The sequence below is a fragment of the Canis aureus genome, chromosome 1, assembly GCF_053574225.1.
Source record: "Canis aureus isolate CA01 chromosome 1, VMU_Caureus_v.1.0, whole genome shotgun sequence".
Taxonomy (NCBI): Eukaryota; Metazoa; Chordata; class Mammalia; order Carnivora; family Canidae; genus Canis; species Canis aureus.
Genome location: NC_135611.1, coordinates 2832479 through 2850236, shown reverse-complemented (window position 1 = coordinate 2850236; position 17758 = coordinate 2832479). Strand labels below are relative to the sequence as shown.

General features: G+C 46.1%; 1 long non-coding RNA gene across 2 annotated transcripts; it reads right to left on the bottom strand.

Moving 5' to 3' along the window:
- Positions 1-289: 289 nt before the first annotated feature.
- LOC144299669 (uncharacterized) lies at positions 290-17654 on the bottom strand. 2 transcript variants are annotated; one of them, XR_013366359.1, is made up of 4 exons: positions 17434-17654; positions 3670-3871; positions 1728-1916; positions 290-780 (listed from the first exon to the last, which is right to left on the bottom strand). It is a non-coding gene; the product is annotated as an uncharacterized LOC144299669 (long non-coding RNA). The 2 variants fall into 2 exon arrangements; XR_013366345.1 differs by having other exon boundaries at positions 290-1916.
- Positions 17655-17758: the final 104 nt, after the last annotated feature.

The following is a 17758-nucleotide window of genomic DNA, read 5'->3' as shown; positions in this document are numbered from 1 at the left end:
GTCACTGTAAAAAAATTGTATGGGCATCTTACTACCTAATCATTAGAAAATTTTGATAATATTTTAAATAAGATTAAATGTAAAGAATTTCCTTCTAGTTGATATTAAGTATTTGTATTTCCTCCAACGAAGGCAAAAGTAAATAAAATGTCATTTCGTATGTAAATCGACTTTTAGGAAAGGCTTGAATACATTTCATGAGATAAAAATGAAATATTATGCATCAAACCAGAAAGATCATTTCTTTTTTTTTTAAGATTTTTATTTATTTATTCATGAGAGACACAGAGAGAGAGGTAGAGAGACACAGGCAGAGGGAGGAGAAGGCTTCTTGCAGGGAGCCCAATGCAGGACTCTATCCCAGGACCCCGGGATCATGCTCTGAGCTGAAGGCAGATGCTCAACCACTGAGCCACCCAGGTGTCCCCAAAAGATCTCTTCTTACTGATTCCAGGGTCTGTGCAAGACTTACTGCAGAAAGATTTGGATGCCAAGGCCGATTCTTGAAATAATAACCGTATGTCTTGTATTAAAGTGGTAACATATAAAATGTTCTTTAAAAGTGGAGCCAAAAGTTGGAAGTCAGACCACGAAGCCTCCAGAGATGAAGAAATAAAACCGTTGTTCAAACTAAATCATAACTTGTGCGCTGCTGGCCAACTCAGGCCTTCCAAGAGACCAGGGTGGGGTGCAGGGTGGGGGTACATGCAGCATTGGGGCACATGCTCTGAGCAGCCGGCGGGGATGAGATCGTGCTCAGGAAACATCCACGTGGATAAGCTGAAGGAGGCATGAGCAGTGAGCAGTGATGGGCATTTCCCAGGACCATGTGTGTGTGGAGATGCAAGGAAGAGTGGACACCATCCAAGTGCACAGAATTGTGTGGGTTGAGGGGAGGCCCTACTGGTGGAGATGAGAAATGTTCGAGTTTTATTAATGAAGTAGAAAAGGAATGAAGCTAAATGAAATCTAATTAACGTCTAATATCGTAAAGGGAAATACTACTCATTTGTGAGTCTAGATGATGATTGTAAATAATTGTAATGGCCTCTTTGCTTTCAGTAAAAGCTATGCAAATAAGTCCCTTTCTCGTTGTAAAATTCTAAATGATATTAATAGAAATCAGTGTTTTAAATAAATATTAACAGCCATGGTTTCATTTTATTTAGCAAAGAATAATCATTGTCTTACATCTGGAATTGCTACACTTTCAGAAATTCGAAATGAAGATATGCTCATTCTGGGAATCATCCTGTCCGTGTTCTCACGCCCAGAATCCTCACACTGGCCACCCAGGGAACAGGACAGACACGGCGTTGCCCACCTGGAGCCGCACCCCAGCTGTGGGGGATACAGCTCACTTTCACACAGAGAGAAGACCAGTGAAGATACGTGCCATGCGGGAAGCCAACGGGATACAAATATTTTGAAATAAAATTGTTCTTCTTATTAAAAAAAAACAAACTAATTTTATATAATGTAAATAATGAGTATGCAGTATTCTATTCTAATGAAGTGTGTTGAAAACATTTTTCTTAACATTTTGGCCGTGGCTCCTTTGTCACTGACATTGACGCTTGGCCTTCCCATGGCCCTGGTACCCTGGGTGCTCTCAGTGTCCTCTGGCTGCCTGTCACAGGGGAGTGGATAGGTGTCATGGGCTCCAGAGGATGCTTAGAGGTTTGTATGAAAACTTACAGGTCTCCCTTTGTCCCTACCTGACCTACCTGGGGTCGAAAGAATGTCTTCCATTGTTGGCAACAAAAATCCTCCTGCAGGGAGCTGTGCTCACTTCTGAGGCTGTCGATTCAGTCTCACTTGTATATGGGTTTCCGTGGCCAGCAATTCAGTGGAGGCAATTCATTAACTCATGAAACACTCTTCAGGGATGTTCTCGTGATGAGTGGACATGCTGTCTGTAGAGGAAGATGACAAATAGCTGTGGGTCCCAAGAATGCTGGGCTTCTACTCTGGCAGAGGGTCCGCCCTGGGCCTATGGGACGACTGAGAAGTAAAGACACTTGGGGCTGTGTCTTCACCCTGCGATTCAGGCCTGAGCTACCACAGGACTCTGCCTCTCAGAGGGAAGTGGAGACACTTATAAATGTGAAGTTTTATAAGAATTTGGAAGTAATTTGCTCATGCAAACACAATGCAGCATGAAAAGGAATTTGTAGGAAAAGCTGATGGTACAGAAGGCTAGTCAGTCTCCCAGCATGAAAGAGATAACAAGAGTAGCTTTGCTGATAAAGATTATGATTTTGCTCCTTTACAACACGGAGTTTTACCCTTTGGATATTGCCAAATCCTTGGGCAAACATAGACATTTCCTTTCTTTATTTTAATTTTATTTATTTATTTGATATTTGGGGCCATCATGAGCCACTTACTGGGAAAGAAATCGCATCACAAGTGTGGAATCTAGGATTGCTGTGCTTCGGGATGATTCTGAAGGAATGACTAATCTGACTTTCTAAGATCTCAAATATTACCTTTTCTCATACCTGTCTAGGTGGAGGCAATTTTTTGTTACTTATTGTGATTTACCCCAAGGCAATCTATGTTTTGCTTATAGAACTTTAAAAATTTCAAAAAGCTTAAATCATGGTAAACCTTTATTTTTAGCTAAAATCAGGCAGTCTTCTTAAGCTGGATTAATTAGAATCAGAGACACAAATATGAATCCAGAAACGAAGGAGTGATGTGTCCTCCTCACAAATGCTGCAGATAAGGGCAGCACGAGCGGTTTTATGAGCTCCTCAGTCTTTCTGTTTGATGACATCGTTGTAATGCTGTAGGGTCTTTGAAGGCCAGTGGGTGCTGTGCAGGTGGCGAGGACTGTTCTGGGGCAGGGCAGGCACTGCAACTTACGGGAAACTCCCCCAAACCTAGGCTATCTAATCTCTGAAGGAAAAGGCCATAAATAAGCAATTTGTCCCCACAAGTGAAAAAGGGAGTCATCTGCCTGAAAATCCTTCTGAACAGTGATTCTGCCCCGGGCTCCAGCCCAATGTGTCGCTCAGAGTGAGACACTGCAGACGTCCACGCACGGTGTGGCCAAGGCAAGACGGCTTTGCGGAGGGTCGGGGGTGGGGGGTGGCTTGTTCTCGGAAAGCCTGAAAGAATCATCCCCGTGCTCCACGAAAGTGGGGTGGGCTCCCGAGCCATAATAAAAGGCCATGCATCCGTAGCATCTTCCAGCAGAAACGGGAAGAGAGATACCCCAGCCTCGCCAGCCTACGTAAGAGGAAGACGAGTATGCAGAGAGAATCAAGGTTTCCCTTGGGGAAGGAAAAGGGTGAAAATAACCCCTCATTCCCTGCGGGAAAGATAATGTTACAGGACAGGCTTCCTTTCTCTGCTTCTGCAGAACATCAGCGATGAAACCTCCGTGCAGGTGTGCAGGTGTGCAGCTGCTGGGGCTGCCCCCGGTCACCAAGACACAGGAGCGAGCGGATGGGTGGGGCCCACCAGGTGGGGTGGGAGAGGGCACAGCGGTCCTACGGGACGTGATAACTGTGCGATCAGCTGAGGCTGAAGGCGCATTTGCACGTGCAGCCAGCCAGCGCTGGAGATCGTATCAGGGATGTGGTGACCGGGTCTCGGGGCTGCGGCCACGTCGGGGAGCACGACTCACACCGTCAGTGCCAGTTTCCTCGTCTGCCTCACCTTGTACACACAGAGCTCCACAGGGCCAGGAGGGCCTCTCTTCAGTGTGGATCTCCTGCACCCAACACAGTGTGTGGCCCTAGCAGGTGCTTCAGGCATCTTCTGTGGCTTCTGGACTCCACTTCAGGTGGCCGATATTCCCCACTGCCTCCCTCGGAGACAGAGGACATGTGGTTGAAAAGGCAGTTCTCAGGCTTTTGTTCTGGGAAACAGCAGAGAGGAAATGTCACCATCAGTGAGGACCGCTCACCAGGACCAAGGCATGTGGGGATGACAGATCCTCTCTGTGCGGACCCTTGCTTGAAACCCACTCAGCCTCATGTAAAGAAGCATCTGACCCAGAAGCTATCAGCCCAAACTACGGAGGGTTTTTCGACAAATGCAGTTTACAAAGGACACACGGAAGATGTAGAAACAACTGCAAGGTCAAAGAAGTTATACAGGTGTCTAATGTAAACGCAGAAGGACGATGTCAGGAGGGCACGTCTGGAGTCCGAAAGTGGTGTGGGCGAGCTGGGACCAGACCAGGGGGGTCCGTCCTGCTCCACGAAGGGGACATTGAATGACAGGGAAAATCATGCCCCGAGTGGCCTCATCCCCTCTCTGTAGATATCAGGAGGGAACCCATTAATGAAAACATTACAGGAATTTTTAGAAGCAAGAAAACATCGCATATAATGGGCCAAGTCTCCACAGTTCTCATGCCCCAGTTGATTCAGGGGTCATGGTTTCGAGGAGTTGTGCGGAGAGGGACTCCCCTGAGTCACTAGCTGCCTGCAACCTGCCCTGTCGCACCCTGTCTTGACCTGTCCCGTCCTGTTCCATCCTGCTCCTGGTTCTGGTCCTGCTCATTTCCTGCTCCTCTTTCTGCTCCGGCTCTCCTCCTGCTCCTCCTCTGCTCCTGCTCCTTCTCCTGCTCCTCTCTTGCTCCTTATCCAACTCCTCTCCAGCTTCCGATCCTTCTCCCCTCCTGCTCCTCTCCTGTTCCTGCTCCTCTCCTGCTCCTGCTCCTCTCCTGCTCCTGCTCCTCTCCTGTTCCTCTCCTCTTGTGCTCCTCTCCGGCTCCTGCTCCTCTCCTCCTCCTCCTCCTGCTCCTGCTCCTGCTCCTGCTCCTGCTCTTGCTCCTCTCTTGATCCTGCTCCTCTCCTGCTGCTCCAAATATCCTGCTCCTGCTCCTGCTCCTGCTTCCCTCCTACTCTTCAACTGTTCCTGCTCTCTGTGCTTCTGCTCCAGCTCATGCACTACTCCTGCGCCTGCTTCTCTCCTGCTCCTGCCTCTGCTCCTGCTCCTGCTCCTCTCCTGGTCCTGCTCCTCTCCTGCCCCTTCTCTTATTCTGCTCCTACTCATCTCCTGCTACAGCTCCTCTCCTGCTCCTGCTCTTCTCCTGCTTCTGCTCCTTTCCTGCTCCTGCTCCTGCTCCTCTGTGACTCCTGCTCTTACTCCCCTCCTGCACCTCCCCTGCTCCTGTTCCTTCTCCTGCTCCCATGCCTCTCGTGCTCCTCTCCTGCAACTCTCCTGCTCCTGTTCCTCTCCTGTTCTTGCTCCTCTCCTGCTCCTCTCCAGCTCCTGCTCCTCTCCTTCTCTTGTTCATCTCTTCCTCCACAACTGGTCCTCTCCTGCTCCTCTCGTGCTCCTGCTCTTCCTTCTCTCATGCTCCTGCTCCCCTCCTGCTACTCTCCTACCCCTGCTCCTCTCCTTCTCCTGTTCCTCTCCTTCTCCTCTCCTGCTTCTCTCCTGTTCCTGCACCTGCACTTCTCCTGCACCTGCTCCTGCTTCGGCTCCTGCACCTCTCCCACTCCTGCTCCTCTCCCGCTTCTGTCCTGTTTCTTCTCCTGCTCCTTCTCCTCTCCTGCTCTTGGTGTTCTCCAGCTCTTCTGCTCTTGCTCCTCTCCTGCTCTTGCTCCTCCTCCTGCTCCTCTCCTCCTCCTGCTCCTTTCATGGTCCTCTCCTGCACATTTCCTGCTCCTGCTTTTTTTCTGCTCCTGCTCCACTCCTGCTCCTGCTTCTGCTCCTCACCTACTCCTGCTCCTCTCCAGCTCCAGCTCCTGGTACTACTCCCCTCCTGCACCTCCCCTACTCCTTTCCTGCTCCTGCTCATTCTCCTGCTCCTCTCTGGCTCATGCACTAAGCCTGCTTCTGCTCCTTTCTTCTTCATTCAACTAATCCTTGCCTGCTCATGCTCCTTCTTGTCTCCTGCTCCTGCTCCTCTCCTACTCCTGTTCCTCTCATGCTCCTCCCCTGTAACTTTTCTGCTCCTGCTCCTCTCCTACTCTTGCTCCACTCCTGCTCCTACTCCTCACCTGCTCCTGCTCCTCTCCTGCTCTGGCTCATGCACTACTCTTGCTCCTCCTCCTCACTTGTTCATGCAACTGCTCATTGCCTGCTCATGCTCCACTCCTGAACCTCTCCTGTCCCTGCTCCTACTCCACTCCTGCTCTTGCTCCTCTCCTGATCTTGCTCCTGCTCTCTCCTGTTCCTGCTCCACTCCTGCCCCTTCTCTCCTTCCCTTGCTCCTCTCCTTCTTCTGCTCCTGCTCGTCTCCTGCTCCTGCTCTTGCTCTTGCTATTCTCGTGCTCTTCTTCTGCTCCTCTCCTGTTCTTGCTTCTTTTTTGCTTCTCTCCTGCTCCTGATCCTTCTCTTGCTCCAGCTCATGCACTATTCCTGCTCCTGCTCCTCTCTTGTTCATGCAACTGCTCCTTGCCTATTCATGCTTCACTCCTCCTCCTGTCCTGCTCCTTTTCCTCTCCTGTGCTTGCTCCTCTCCTGCTCCTACTCCTCTCCTACTCCTGCTCCTCTCCTGTTGCTGCTCCTCTCCTGCTCTTCCTCTGTTCCTGCTTGGCTCCTGCTCCTGCTCCTCTTGGGCTCCTGCTCCTGCTCCTTCCCTGCTCCTGGTCCTCTCCTGTACCTCTCTTGATCTTGCTTCTCCCCTGCTCTTGCTCCTTCTCCTTCTCCTTTCATGCTCCTCCTGATCCTGATCCTGCTCTTCTATGCTCCTCTCCTGCTCCTTTTCTGCTCCTGCTCCTCTCCTGCTCCTTTCCTGCTCCTGCTCCTCTCCTGCTCCAGGAAGATATTTCTGTCCCGCTGCTCTGCCCTCATCCTTGGCTCTCTCTTTCCCACACTCATTTTTTTCTGTCAACATTAATTTATCACCAATGGAAAATTTGCTTGTTCTCTTAAAAAAACAACCTAACGACAAGAAATGTGAAGCATAAAGCATGTAAGAAGCCAGAATCATGCTCATTAGATAGAAACACTAATAATAATTTGTACTTTAATAATTTAAATAATTTGTACAAATTAATTATTTCATAATTTCCATATGTGTACATATTTGAGATAATTACTAAAAAAGAACAATATGATCTATTCTCTTTTGCAAGTTGCCTTTCTTCTTGGTGTGCTTTGGCTCTGTGTTCATTTCATCTCCTCCATTATTAATCCATATGTTAGAAGAGTGCTTAGCATACAGTAGGCATTAAATAAATGCTTGTGGCGTGGGTGGATGCATGGAAGAGTGACAGGCACATTTTAATGTGTGTGGCCTAGGCAATGGCCCTGTGTGTGGACGGGTCTGAAACTGAGTTCTGGGCCTCCCCTCCCCACTCTCCGGGGTGCCCTGCACCTGGTCCTTCCTGACCTTCTGGAGGACTCAACTGGCCTAGTGCTCAGTGAAGTGCCCCAGGAAAGTGGCCCCCAAATGGCTGTGTGGGGAAGGATGACTCTTCTTCCCACCAGGTCCACTGGAGCTGGTGTTGGCCATTGGGATTCCGTTGAGATTTGGGGAATTATTTTTATAGCAGAGAGCCTATCCCAACTCATATAGTAACCATTCTACTCGTTCTCCAGATATTTTTATTGTTATACGGAAGTCCTGCCAACAAGGGTGATAACAGATGGTAGCCTTACACCATGGCCAATGCTCTATATTATTAAACTTGAAAAAGTGCTCACTGCTGTGGAACAAGAAATCTCACTGTGATTTCATGTGGATCTAGTCAGGGATTCTGTGTTCTTTGCTTATTACCTCTTCTGTGAGGTGGCTGGGGGAGCAGAATATGAAGAGGGGAGAGAGGGGGAGGGGAGGGAGAGGAAACAGAGACAGATGGGGAGATTGGGAGAGAGGGAACTCAAGGTCCCCTGCTGCCCTGGCCCCAGCTGTTTGAGTCTCCCCAGGTAGCTCAGCCCATGAGTGAGGAAGCCTGGGCTTGACCCCGAATTCAGACACCTTAGGGCATCTATATGGACCATTGGCTGGGGGGAGGAAGGCCACTGTCTGAGCCCAGGTCACAGCCAGAACCATAACAGGTCACCATGAAGGACATCATTTTGCTTCACCATGTCTGTAGAGGTTCATCACACAGCAACAGGTAACCCCAAGAGTTCCCATGTGATTTTTACCAGTACGTGAACATTTATCCAGGCCTGAGGTCAATCGTCCTCTCCTCACAAAGAAAGCAAACACTTTAGCAGTATAAGATGACCTTAGGAAAAAAATCTGCAACTCTGAAGACACTTTTTCTAGGCTGAGATGACGATACACCCCGTTTGTCTAGGGTGGCCCTAGTTTGCATATTTTGTATATTTGTGATTTTAAGGAGCACTTTTTTTTCTCAAAAGTTTGGTTGATAAGTTGTAAGCTCCTCTGTTTTATGGAATCATCACCTGGTTAGTGGCTTCAAAAACCAGTACTTTGCACTCTGTTAAGCTACTTGGACAAACTTTGACAGCAGACAGAAATAAACCAGTTGGTAACTGTGCTCCCAGATGGGTGTGTGTGTGTGTGTGTCCACCCCAGGCCCTGGGAATATGACCTTCTTTGGACCCACGACATTTGCAGGTGTAATCAAGTTGAGACTAGGTCATGGTGGAGCATGGCAGGCCCTGACACAGTGACCAGTGTCACAGGGAGTCCAGGACCAGAGTCATGGACACAGGAAGAAGTCATGCATCCTTGGAGGCAGAGCTTCAAGAGACACTGAGGATTTCTGAGACACCAGAAGCTGGAAATGCTGGAGCAGGAGGTTCTCCCCTGGAGCCCTCACGGGGGACTCGGGTCTGACTGTGAACTTCTGTCCTCCAGGCTGAGAGAGAATACACTTGTGGTGGGTAAGGTCCCCCATTTATACTGATCTATGACAGCAGCCAGCGGCCATAGAAAACTAGTGGAAGCAGCAAAGACATTCTCCATTAAGGCCACAGATCAATGAGGAAAACACAACCTGGGTGAGAGTTTTAGCTCTTGCAAGCATGAAGTCCATGAGGAGCAGGTGCTCCCCGGAGTGATGAGGAAGGAGGTGTGGCCCTCTAGTTCAAGCCTGCGCTGACCGGCGTGCCACTGGGATCTCTGTCGAGCTTCCAGCCCCTCACCCCGACTTTCTCCTGCCACAGATCCTGCCGTTTTCAGTGAGAGTTTGCAGAAACTGCCTTCTTGTCTTGCTTGGGGACCAGGCTGTCATGGTTCCTTGAGAATGGACAGCCAATGGTAAAAACCAATAGGTCTTAGAGCACCTTGCTTGTCATTTTCTCACTTAAAAGTGTTCTTCCATTTCACCAGGTAATTAAAAATGATACTAGGAAGGAAAAAAAGAAAGAAGAAAGAAGAAAAAAGAAAGAGAAAGAAAGAAAGAAAGAAAGAAAGAAAGAAAGAAGAAAGAAAGAAGAAAGAAAGGAAGGAAGGAAGGAAGGAAGGAAGGAAGGAAGGAAGGAAGGAAGAAAGAAAGAAAGAAAGAAAGAAAGAAAGAAAGAAAGAAAGAAAGAAAGAAAGAAAGAAAGAAAGAAAGAAGAGTTTTGATTTAAAATTGCTGAACCAATAGGCTAGGGCAAGATGGCAAAAGAGTAGGGGTCTCCAACTCACCTGTCACCACCAACTTACCTAGATAACTTTCAAACCATCCTGAAAGCCTACGAATTCTACCTGAGATTTAAAGAGAGAACAGCTGGAATGTTATAGAGAGAAGGGTTTTTGCTTCCTTTTTAAAAAAGTATTATTTGTTTATTTATTCATGAGAGACACACAGAGAGAGAGGCAGAGGGAGAAGTAGGCTCCATGCAGGGATCCTGACGGGGAAATGGATCCCAGGACTCTAGGATCACACCCTGGGCTGAAGGCGGCACTAAACCGCTGGGCCACCGGGGCTGCCCGGGTTTCTTCTTATAACAAGGTAGGAAGACAGAAAAAAATAAAAAAGAATCAAGTGGGGGGGGTCCCCATGAGGAGCCGGACTAAGGCCACAACAAAAGCCTCTGGACAGGAAAGCCCAGCCCCGGAGAAGCAGGAACTTTCAAAAATCCACAATGGATTCTTCCGGACAGGAAGGTGCTTAGCAGGAAAATCCAGCCGAATCTCAGGAGGGGCGGTGGGGCCTCCAGTCTCCCGGGGTCACTCACAGAGGGGGGCGCACGGGGGAGAGCGCCCCACACCGCGGGCCCAGCCATAAAGGGCTGGAGCACCCGGCGGGGCCTTGGGGAGAAGCCGAGGGTCAGGGGGGACTCCGCGGGGGACCTGCTGCCTTTGGGGGACCTGGCCTAGAGCGTGATCCCAGTGGCACAGGCCCTGGATCCCAGGGCGCCGGGGACACAGCCCAGGATCTTGTGCTCCCCACGGGACAGAAGGAGGCAGGGAGGGCACAGGACAGCTAGGAGCTCCTGCCACCAGGGCTCCCAAGCTGTGCAGAGCAGAGCCCCTCACCCCCAGAGCATCCAGGCCCCTGTGGACTGGGAGCTGTGGTGGTTACTGCGGCACCTGACTCCAGGGCTGGAGAGCTGGCCACCGCCAGTGTCATTGTTCCTCCTGGTGTCACCTGTGCCTGGGAGGGGCGGGGCCCTAGGGCACAGAGGCCTCACGGGGTAAACAGCTCCCACTGAGCCCCGAACCTGGGGGGAGGGGGACGGGGCATCTCCTCCAGGTGCACACACCTGAGAGTCAGCACAGCAGCCCCTCCCCCAGAAGACCAGCTGTAAGGACAGGGGGAGAGCAAGTTCTCCACCGAGCAGCGCTGGAAAGATCAAGGGGAAGTCGAGGGATTTACAGTATATAGAGCCAGAGGGTACTCTTCCTTTTTTTTTTTTCTTCCTTTTTCCAGTATAACTCATTTTTATATCAGACTGTAAATTTCCATTTTTTTTCTCTTTTCCCACCTTAACTACAATATTTTACCACCTCTTCATTTTTAAGATTCTTCCTTTTGACTTTCATATTTCTAAAATTACAGGTCCTAGATATATTTTCCTATTCTAGATTCTCTTCAAGATACTCAACTTAATCCTGGAAGATACACAAAATATAATTTTTTTGGTTTTGTGTATGGTTTTTTTTCTCTGCCTCATTTTGTTCTACAATGGCAGAAGTTAATACCTTCTATGACATGACCAGTATGCATCCAAAACCAAGTGGCATACCGTACTGGTTCATTCTGTGAGATTCCTCAAACTCATTCTGCCCCCCTTTTTTTATCTCATTTCTGTTTTGGTGGTCAATGTTGGGGCCTTCTACAAGTATTTCTGGTTTATATAAATTTGGGACTGAGCATCTTCTAACATACATAACTTAATATATTCAGAACCAAGACAATGACTCTCTAGAACCACTCAGGTAGACTACATGCTGCCTCCACTACAACTTCCTCACCACCACCATCTCCCAGTCTCCCCTCCTTTTTTCTTCTAATTTTTTTTCCTTTTTCTTTTTTTTTCCTCTTCTTCTTTGGGATTCTTGGTCTTTTACTTTTTACTACTTTGTTTTAAAATTTGTTTTTCACTTTAGTGGCTCTTTTGCTTTATTTCATTCTGCTCTTTGTTTTCAATTTCTGGTCTCTGACCTCAGCGGAATCATCTAGGGTGAAATTTACTTAGGTCGTGGTTGATATTCTTGACTCAGCCCGCTCATACAGCCACTGTGTACTGAGCAAAATGACTAGAAAGAAGAACTCACCACAAAAGAAAGAATTAGAAACAGTATTCTCTGCCACTGAGTTACAGAATCTGGATTACAATTCGAGTCAGAAAGCCAATTCAGAAGCACTATTATAGAGCTACTGGTGGCTCTGGAAAAAAGCATAAAGGAATCAAGAGACTTCATGACTGCAGAATTTAGATCTAATCAGGCTGAAATTAAAAATTACATGAGATGCAATCCAAACGGGAGGTCCTAACAGTGATGATTCATGAGGTAGAAGAACGAGTGAATGACATAGAAGATAAATTGATGACAAGGAAGGAAGCTGAGGAAAAAGAGAAAACAATTAGAAGATCATGAAGAAAGGTTAAGGGAAATAAATGATAGCCTCAGAAGGAAAAAATCTATGTATAATTGGGGTTCCAGAGAGAGCCAAAAGGGCCAGAGGGCCAGAAAGCATATTTAAACAAATAATAGCTGAGACTTCCCTAATTTGGGGAAGGAAGAGGGATTCAGATCCAGGAGATAGAGAGTCCCCCCCCAAAAAAAATCAATAAAATCATCCAACACCTCAACATTTAATAGTGAAACTTGCAAAGTCCAAAGATAAAGAGAAAATCCTTAAAGCAGCAAGAAACAAGAGATCCCTAAATTATATGGGGAGAAATATTAGATTAAAAGCAGACCTCTCCACAGAGACCTGGCAGGCCAGAAAGGAATGGCAGGATATATTCAGGCACTAAATGAGAAGAACATGCAGCTAAGAATACTTTACCAGCAAGGCTTTCATTCAGAATAGAAGGAGAGATAAAGAGCTTCCAAGATCAGCAGAAACTGAACGAATATGTGACCACCAAACCAATTCTGCAAGAAATATTAAGAGGGACTCTGTAAAAGAAAGAAGAAGCCCAAAGAATTAATCCACAATAACAGGAACTGAATAGGTATTACGAAGACACTAAATTCATATCTTTCAAAAGTAACTCTGAATGTGAAAGGGGTAAATTATCCCATCAAAAGATGCAGGGTTTCAGACTGGATAAAAAGCAAGACCCATCTATTTGCTGTCTACAAGAGACTCATTTGAGACCTAAGGACACCTCCAGCCTGAAAATAAAAGGTTGGAGAACCATTTACCATTCAAATGGTCCTTCAAAAGAAAGTTGGGGTAGCCATCCTCATATCAGATAAATTAAATTTTATCCCAAAGACTGTAGTAAGAGATGAAGAGGACACTATATCATACTTAAAGGGCCTATCCAACAAGAGAAGTTAGCAATAATGAATATTTATGCCCACAATGTGAGAGCCGCCAAGTATATCAATCAATTAATAACCAAAGTAAAGACATACTTAGATAATAATACACTAATAGTAAGAGACTTCAACACGGCCCTTTCTGCAAATGACAGATCTTCTAAGCACAACATCTCCAAAGAAACAAGAGCTTTAAATGATAGACTGACCAGATGGATTTCACAGATATATACAGAACTTTGCATCTGAACGTAACTGAATACACATTCTTCTCAAGTGCACATGGAACTTTCTCCAGAACAGACCACATACTGGGTCACAAATCAGGTCTCAACTGATACCAAAAGACTGGGATTGTCCCCGTCGTATTTTCAGACCATAATGCTTTGAAACTTGAACTCAATCACGAGAAGAAATTTGGAAGAAACTCAAACACATAGAGGTTAAAGAGCATCCTGCTGAAAGATGAAGGGGTCAAACAAGGGAATTAGAGAAGAATTAAAAAGATTTATCAAAACTCGTGAAACTGAAGACACAACCATTGAAAATCTCTGGGAAACAGCCAAAGCAGTCCTAAGGGGGAAATACATCGCAATACAAGCATCCATCCAAAAATTGGGAAAAAAAAATACACAAGCTAACCTCGCACCTAAAAGAACAGCAAATAATACCTACACCCAGCAGAAGAAGAGAGTTTATAAAGATTCAAGCAGAACTCAATGAAATACAGACCAGAAGAACTGTGGAACAGATCAACAAAACCAGGAGTTGGTTCTTTGAAAGAATTAATAAGATAGATAAGTCATTAGCCAGCCTTATGAAAAATAAAAGAGAAAAGATTCAAATTAATAAAATCACGAATGAAAAAGGAGAGATCACAACCAATACCAAGGAAATACATATTATTTTAAAAATATATTATGAGCAGCTATACACCAGTAAATTAGGCACTCTAGAAGAAATGGGTGCATTTCTTGAAAACCACAAACTACCAAAACTGGAACAGGAAGAAATAGAAAACCTGAACAGACCAATACCCAGGGAGGACATTGAAGCAGTCACCAAAAGCCTCCCAAACACAAAAGTCTAGGGCCAGATGGCTTCCCAGGGGAATTCTATCAAACGTTTAAAGAAAAAAAATACCTATTCTACTAAAGCTGTTCCAAAAGATAGAAAGGGACAGAATACTTCCAAACTCATTCTATGAGGCCAGCATCACCTTAATTCCAAAACCACACAAAGACCCCCCCAAAAAGGAGAACTGTAGACCAATATCCCTGATGAACACAGATGCAAAAATACTCAACAAGATACTATCCAATAGGATCCAACAATACATTAGGAAGAGTATTCACCATGACCAAGTGGGATTTATCCCTGGGTTGCAAGGTTGGTTCAACACTCGTAAAACAATCAACGTGATAGATCATATCAACAAGAGAAAAAACAAGAACCATATGATCCTCTCAATAGATGCAGAGAAAGCATTTGACAAAATATAGCATCTATTCCTGATCAAAACTCTTCAGAGTATAGGGAAAGAGGGAACATTCCTCAGCATTTTAAAAGACATCTATGAAAAGCCCACAGCAAATATCATTGTCAATAGGGAAACACTGGGAGCCTTTGCCCTAAGATCAGGAACAGGACCGGATGTCCACTCCTACCACTGCTATTCAACATAGTACTAGAAGTACTGATTGCCTCAGTAATCAGACAACAAAAAGAAATAAAAGGCATTTAAATTGGCAAATAAGAAGTCAAACTCTCCCTCTTCACAGATGACATGATACTGTACGTAGAAAACCCAAAAGAGTCTACCCCAAGATTGCTAGAACTCATACAGCAATTTGGCAGTGTGGCAGGATACAAAATCAATGCCCAGAAATCAGTGGCATGTCTATACACTAACAATGAGACTGAAGAAAGAGAAATTAGAGTCAATCCCATTTATAACTGCACCCAAAAGCATAAGAGACCTGGGAATAAACCTAACCAAAGAGGTAAAGGATCTAAACCCTAAAAACTACAGAACACTTCTGAAAGCAATTGAGGAAGACACAAATAGATGGAAAAATGGAATCCATGCTCATGGATTGGAAGAATTAATATTGTGAAAATGTCAATGCTACCCGGGACAATGTACACATCCAATGCAATCCCTATCAAAATACCATGGACTTTCTTCAGAGAGTTGGAACAAATCATCTTAAGAGTTGTGTGGAATCAGAAAATACCCTGAATAGCCAGGGGAATATTGAAAAAGAAAACCAGAGCCAGGGACATCACAATGCCAGATTTCAAGGTGTACTACAAAGCTGTGGTCATCAAGACAGTGTGGTACTGGCACAAAAACAGACACATAGATCAATGGAACAGAATAGAGAGCACAGAAATGGGCCCTCAACTCTGTGGTCAACTAATATTCGACAAAGCAGGAAAGACTATCCACTGGAAAAAAGACAGTCTCTTCAATAAATGGTGCTGGGAAAATTGGACATCCACATGCAGAAGAATGAAACTAGACCATTCTCTTACACCAGACACAAAGATAAACTCAAAATGGATGAAAGATCTACATGTGAGACAAGAATCCACCAAAATCCTAGAGGAAAACACAGGCAACACCTGTTTTGAATTTGGCCACAGCAACTTCTTGCAAGATACATCTATGAAGGCAAGGGAAACAAAAGCAAAAATGAACTCTTGGGACTTCATCAAGATAAAAAGCTTCTGCACAGCAAAAGAAACAGTCAACAAAACTAAAAGACAACCTACAGAATGGGAGAAGATATTTGCAAATGACCTATCAGATAAAGGGCTCATATCCAAGATCTATAAAGAACTTATTAAACTCAACAGCAAAGAAACAAATAATCCAATCTTGAAATGGGCCAAAAACATGAACAGAAATTTCACCAAAGAAGGCATAGACATGGCCAAGCACCTGTTGCTCCGCATCACTGGCCATCAGGAAAATACAAATCAAAACCACAATGAGATACCACCTCACACCAGTGAGAATGGGGAAAATTAACAAGGCAGGAAACCACAAATGTTGGAGAGGATGTGGAGAAAGGGGAACCCTCTTGCACTGTTGGTGGGAATGTGAACTGGTGCAGCCACTCTGGAAAACTGTGTGGAGGTTCCTCAAAGAGTTAAAAATAGATCTGCCCTATGACCCAGCAATTGCAGTACTGGGGATTTACCCCAAAGATGCATATGCAGTGAAAGGCTGAGACACCTGCACCCCGATGTTTCTAGCAGCAATGTCCACAATAGCCAAACTGTGGAAGGAGCCTCGGTGTCCAACGAAAGATGAATGGATAAAGAAGATGTGGTCTATGTATACAGTGGAATATTACTCAGCCATTAGAAAGGACACATACCCACCATTTGCTACAACATGGATGGAACTGAAGGGTATTATGTTCAGTGAAGTAAGTCAGTCGGAGAAGGACAAACATTATATGGTGTCATTCATTTGGGGAATATAAAAAATAGTGAAAGGGATTAAAGGGGAAAGGGGAGAAAATGAGTGGATAATATCAGAGAGAGGGTGACATAACATGAGTGACACCTACTCTGGGAAACCAAGAAGGGGTAGTGGAAGGGGAGGTGGGTAGGGGGCTGGGGTGACTGGATGACGGGCACTGAGGGGGGCACTTGACAGGATGAACACTGGGTGTTATGCTATATGTTGGCAAATTGCACTCCAATATAAAAACCACAATAAAATAAATAAAATAAAATCGCTGAGCCAAGGAAATTAGAGATACTGGAGCCACTGTGACTTGAATTATTGAATTCACACTGTGAATCTGAGTGTGAGCCTCAGATTCCTCCTGGGAATGGGGTGACAGGGCTCCCCACGGGGTGACTGTGCAGAGGGATGCCAACCAAGCAGAACCCCAACATGCTGTGTCTGCAACGCATTCATTTGACATGCTCCGTAATCTCATGGAAAATAATGCAACTTTCAAAAACAACTGACACTCAGCCCTCTTAAATACTGCCATACTTTTCCAAAGGATATGAATAAACAAAAAGTGGAGCGGTTGGGCTGCTTATGCATTTGTTCTGCTTCTGCCGTTGGTGAAACACCCATGGTCACTCTTCGGAGTGGCCACAAGATTCTTGGAAGTTCACCTATAAAATGTTCCCCTTAGTTTCCCCCCAAAACCATTTAGTGTAACGTTCTTTGTGGGAGCATTCTGTACAAGAAGGATTGGTTTTCAGTCACTTTCCCTGACACAGTGAGTGGCTTCTCCCCCAACCCAGTCAGTGTGTGTGCTTATGTTATCAGGTGCTTCACCTCCAACCTCAGGGGGATGGGAGAAGGTTTGTTCTGTTCCTGCAAACACCAGAAATACAGGGGTCGGATTTGAGAAGGAATCGGTCACAGAAGCATCCCTTGTCTGCTGTGTCCATTCCTCCCAGTAGTTGGGTGATTGGATGGGCACTGGGATGGGCCCGCATCCTCGAGGGGAAGTTACCAGGGCACCAGCAAGTGCTTTTCCTACCTCCCCACTATTCATGGAGAGGCCAGGAACCCTCTGTTCCTCCCTTCCCCTCAACCCACCCCGTTTAACCCACCAGCAATTTCTACCAACCTTTGCTGCCAGAGTGTATTAAAACCATCGACGTGACTCCATCTCCTCGTCCTCCGACCCTGGTTCAAGCTCCCATCACCACACGTCCAGGCTGCAGTGACTCTGCCTTTGCCCACATCTCTTGCAATCACATTTCCACCCAGCAACCAGATGCCTTCTGCAGGAAAACCCATCCTCTGTCTGCTCAGAAATCCCCAGAGACCCAGGCGCCTTGCACCACTCCTAGGATAAAATCCAAATGATTGAAACATGTCCAGTTCTTGCATTGTGAGGCGGTCCCTTCCCACCTTTGTGACTCAAGGTAGACTCCCTCTGGCTGTCTCAC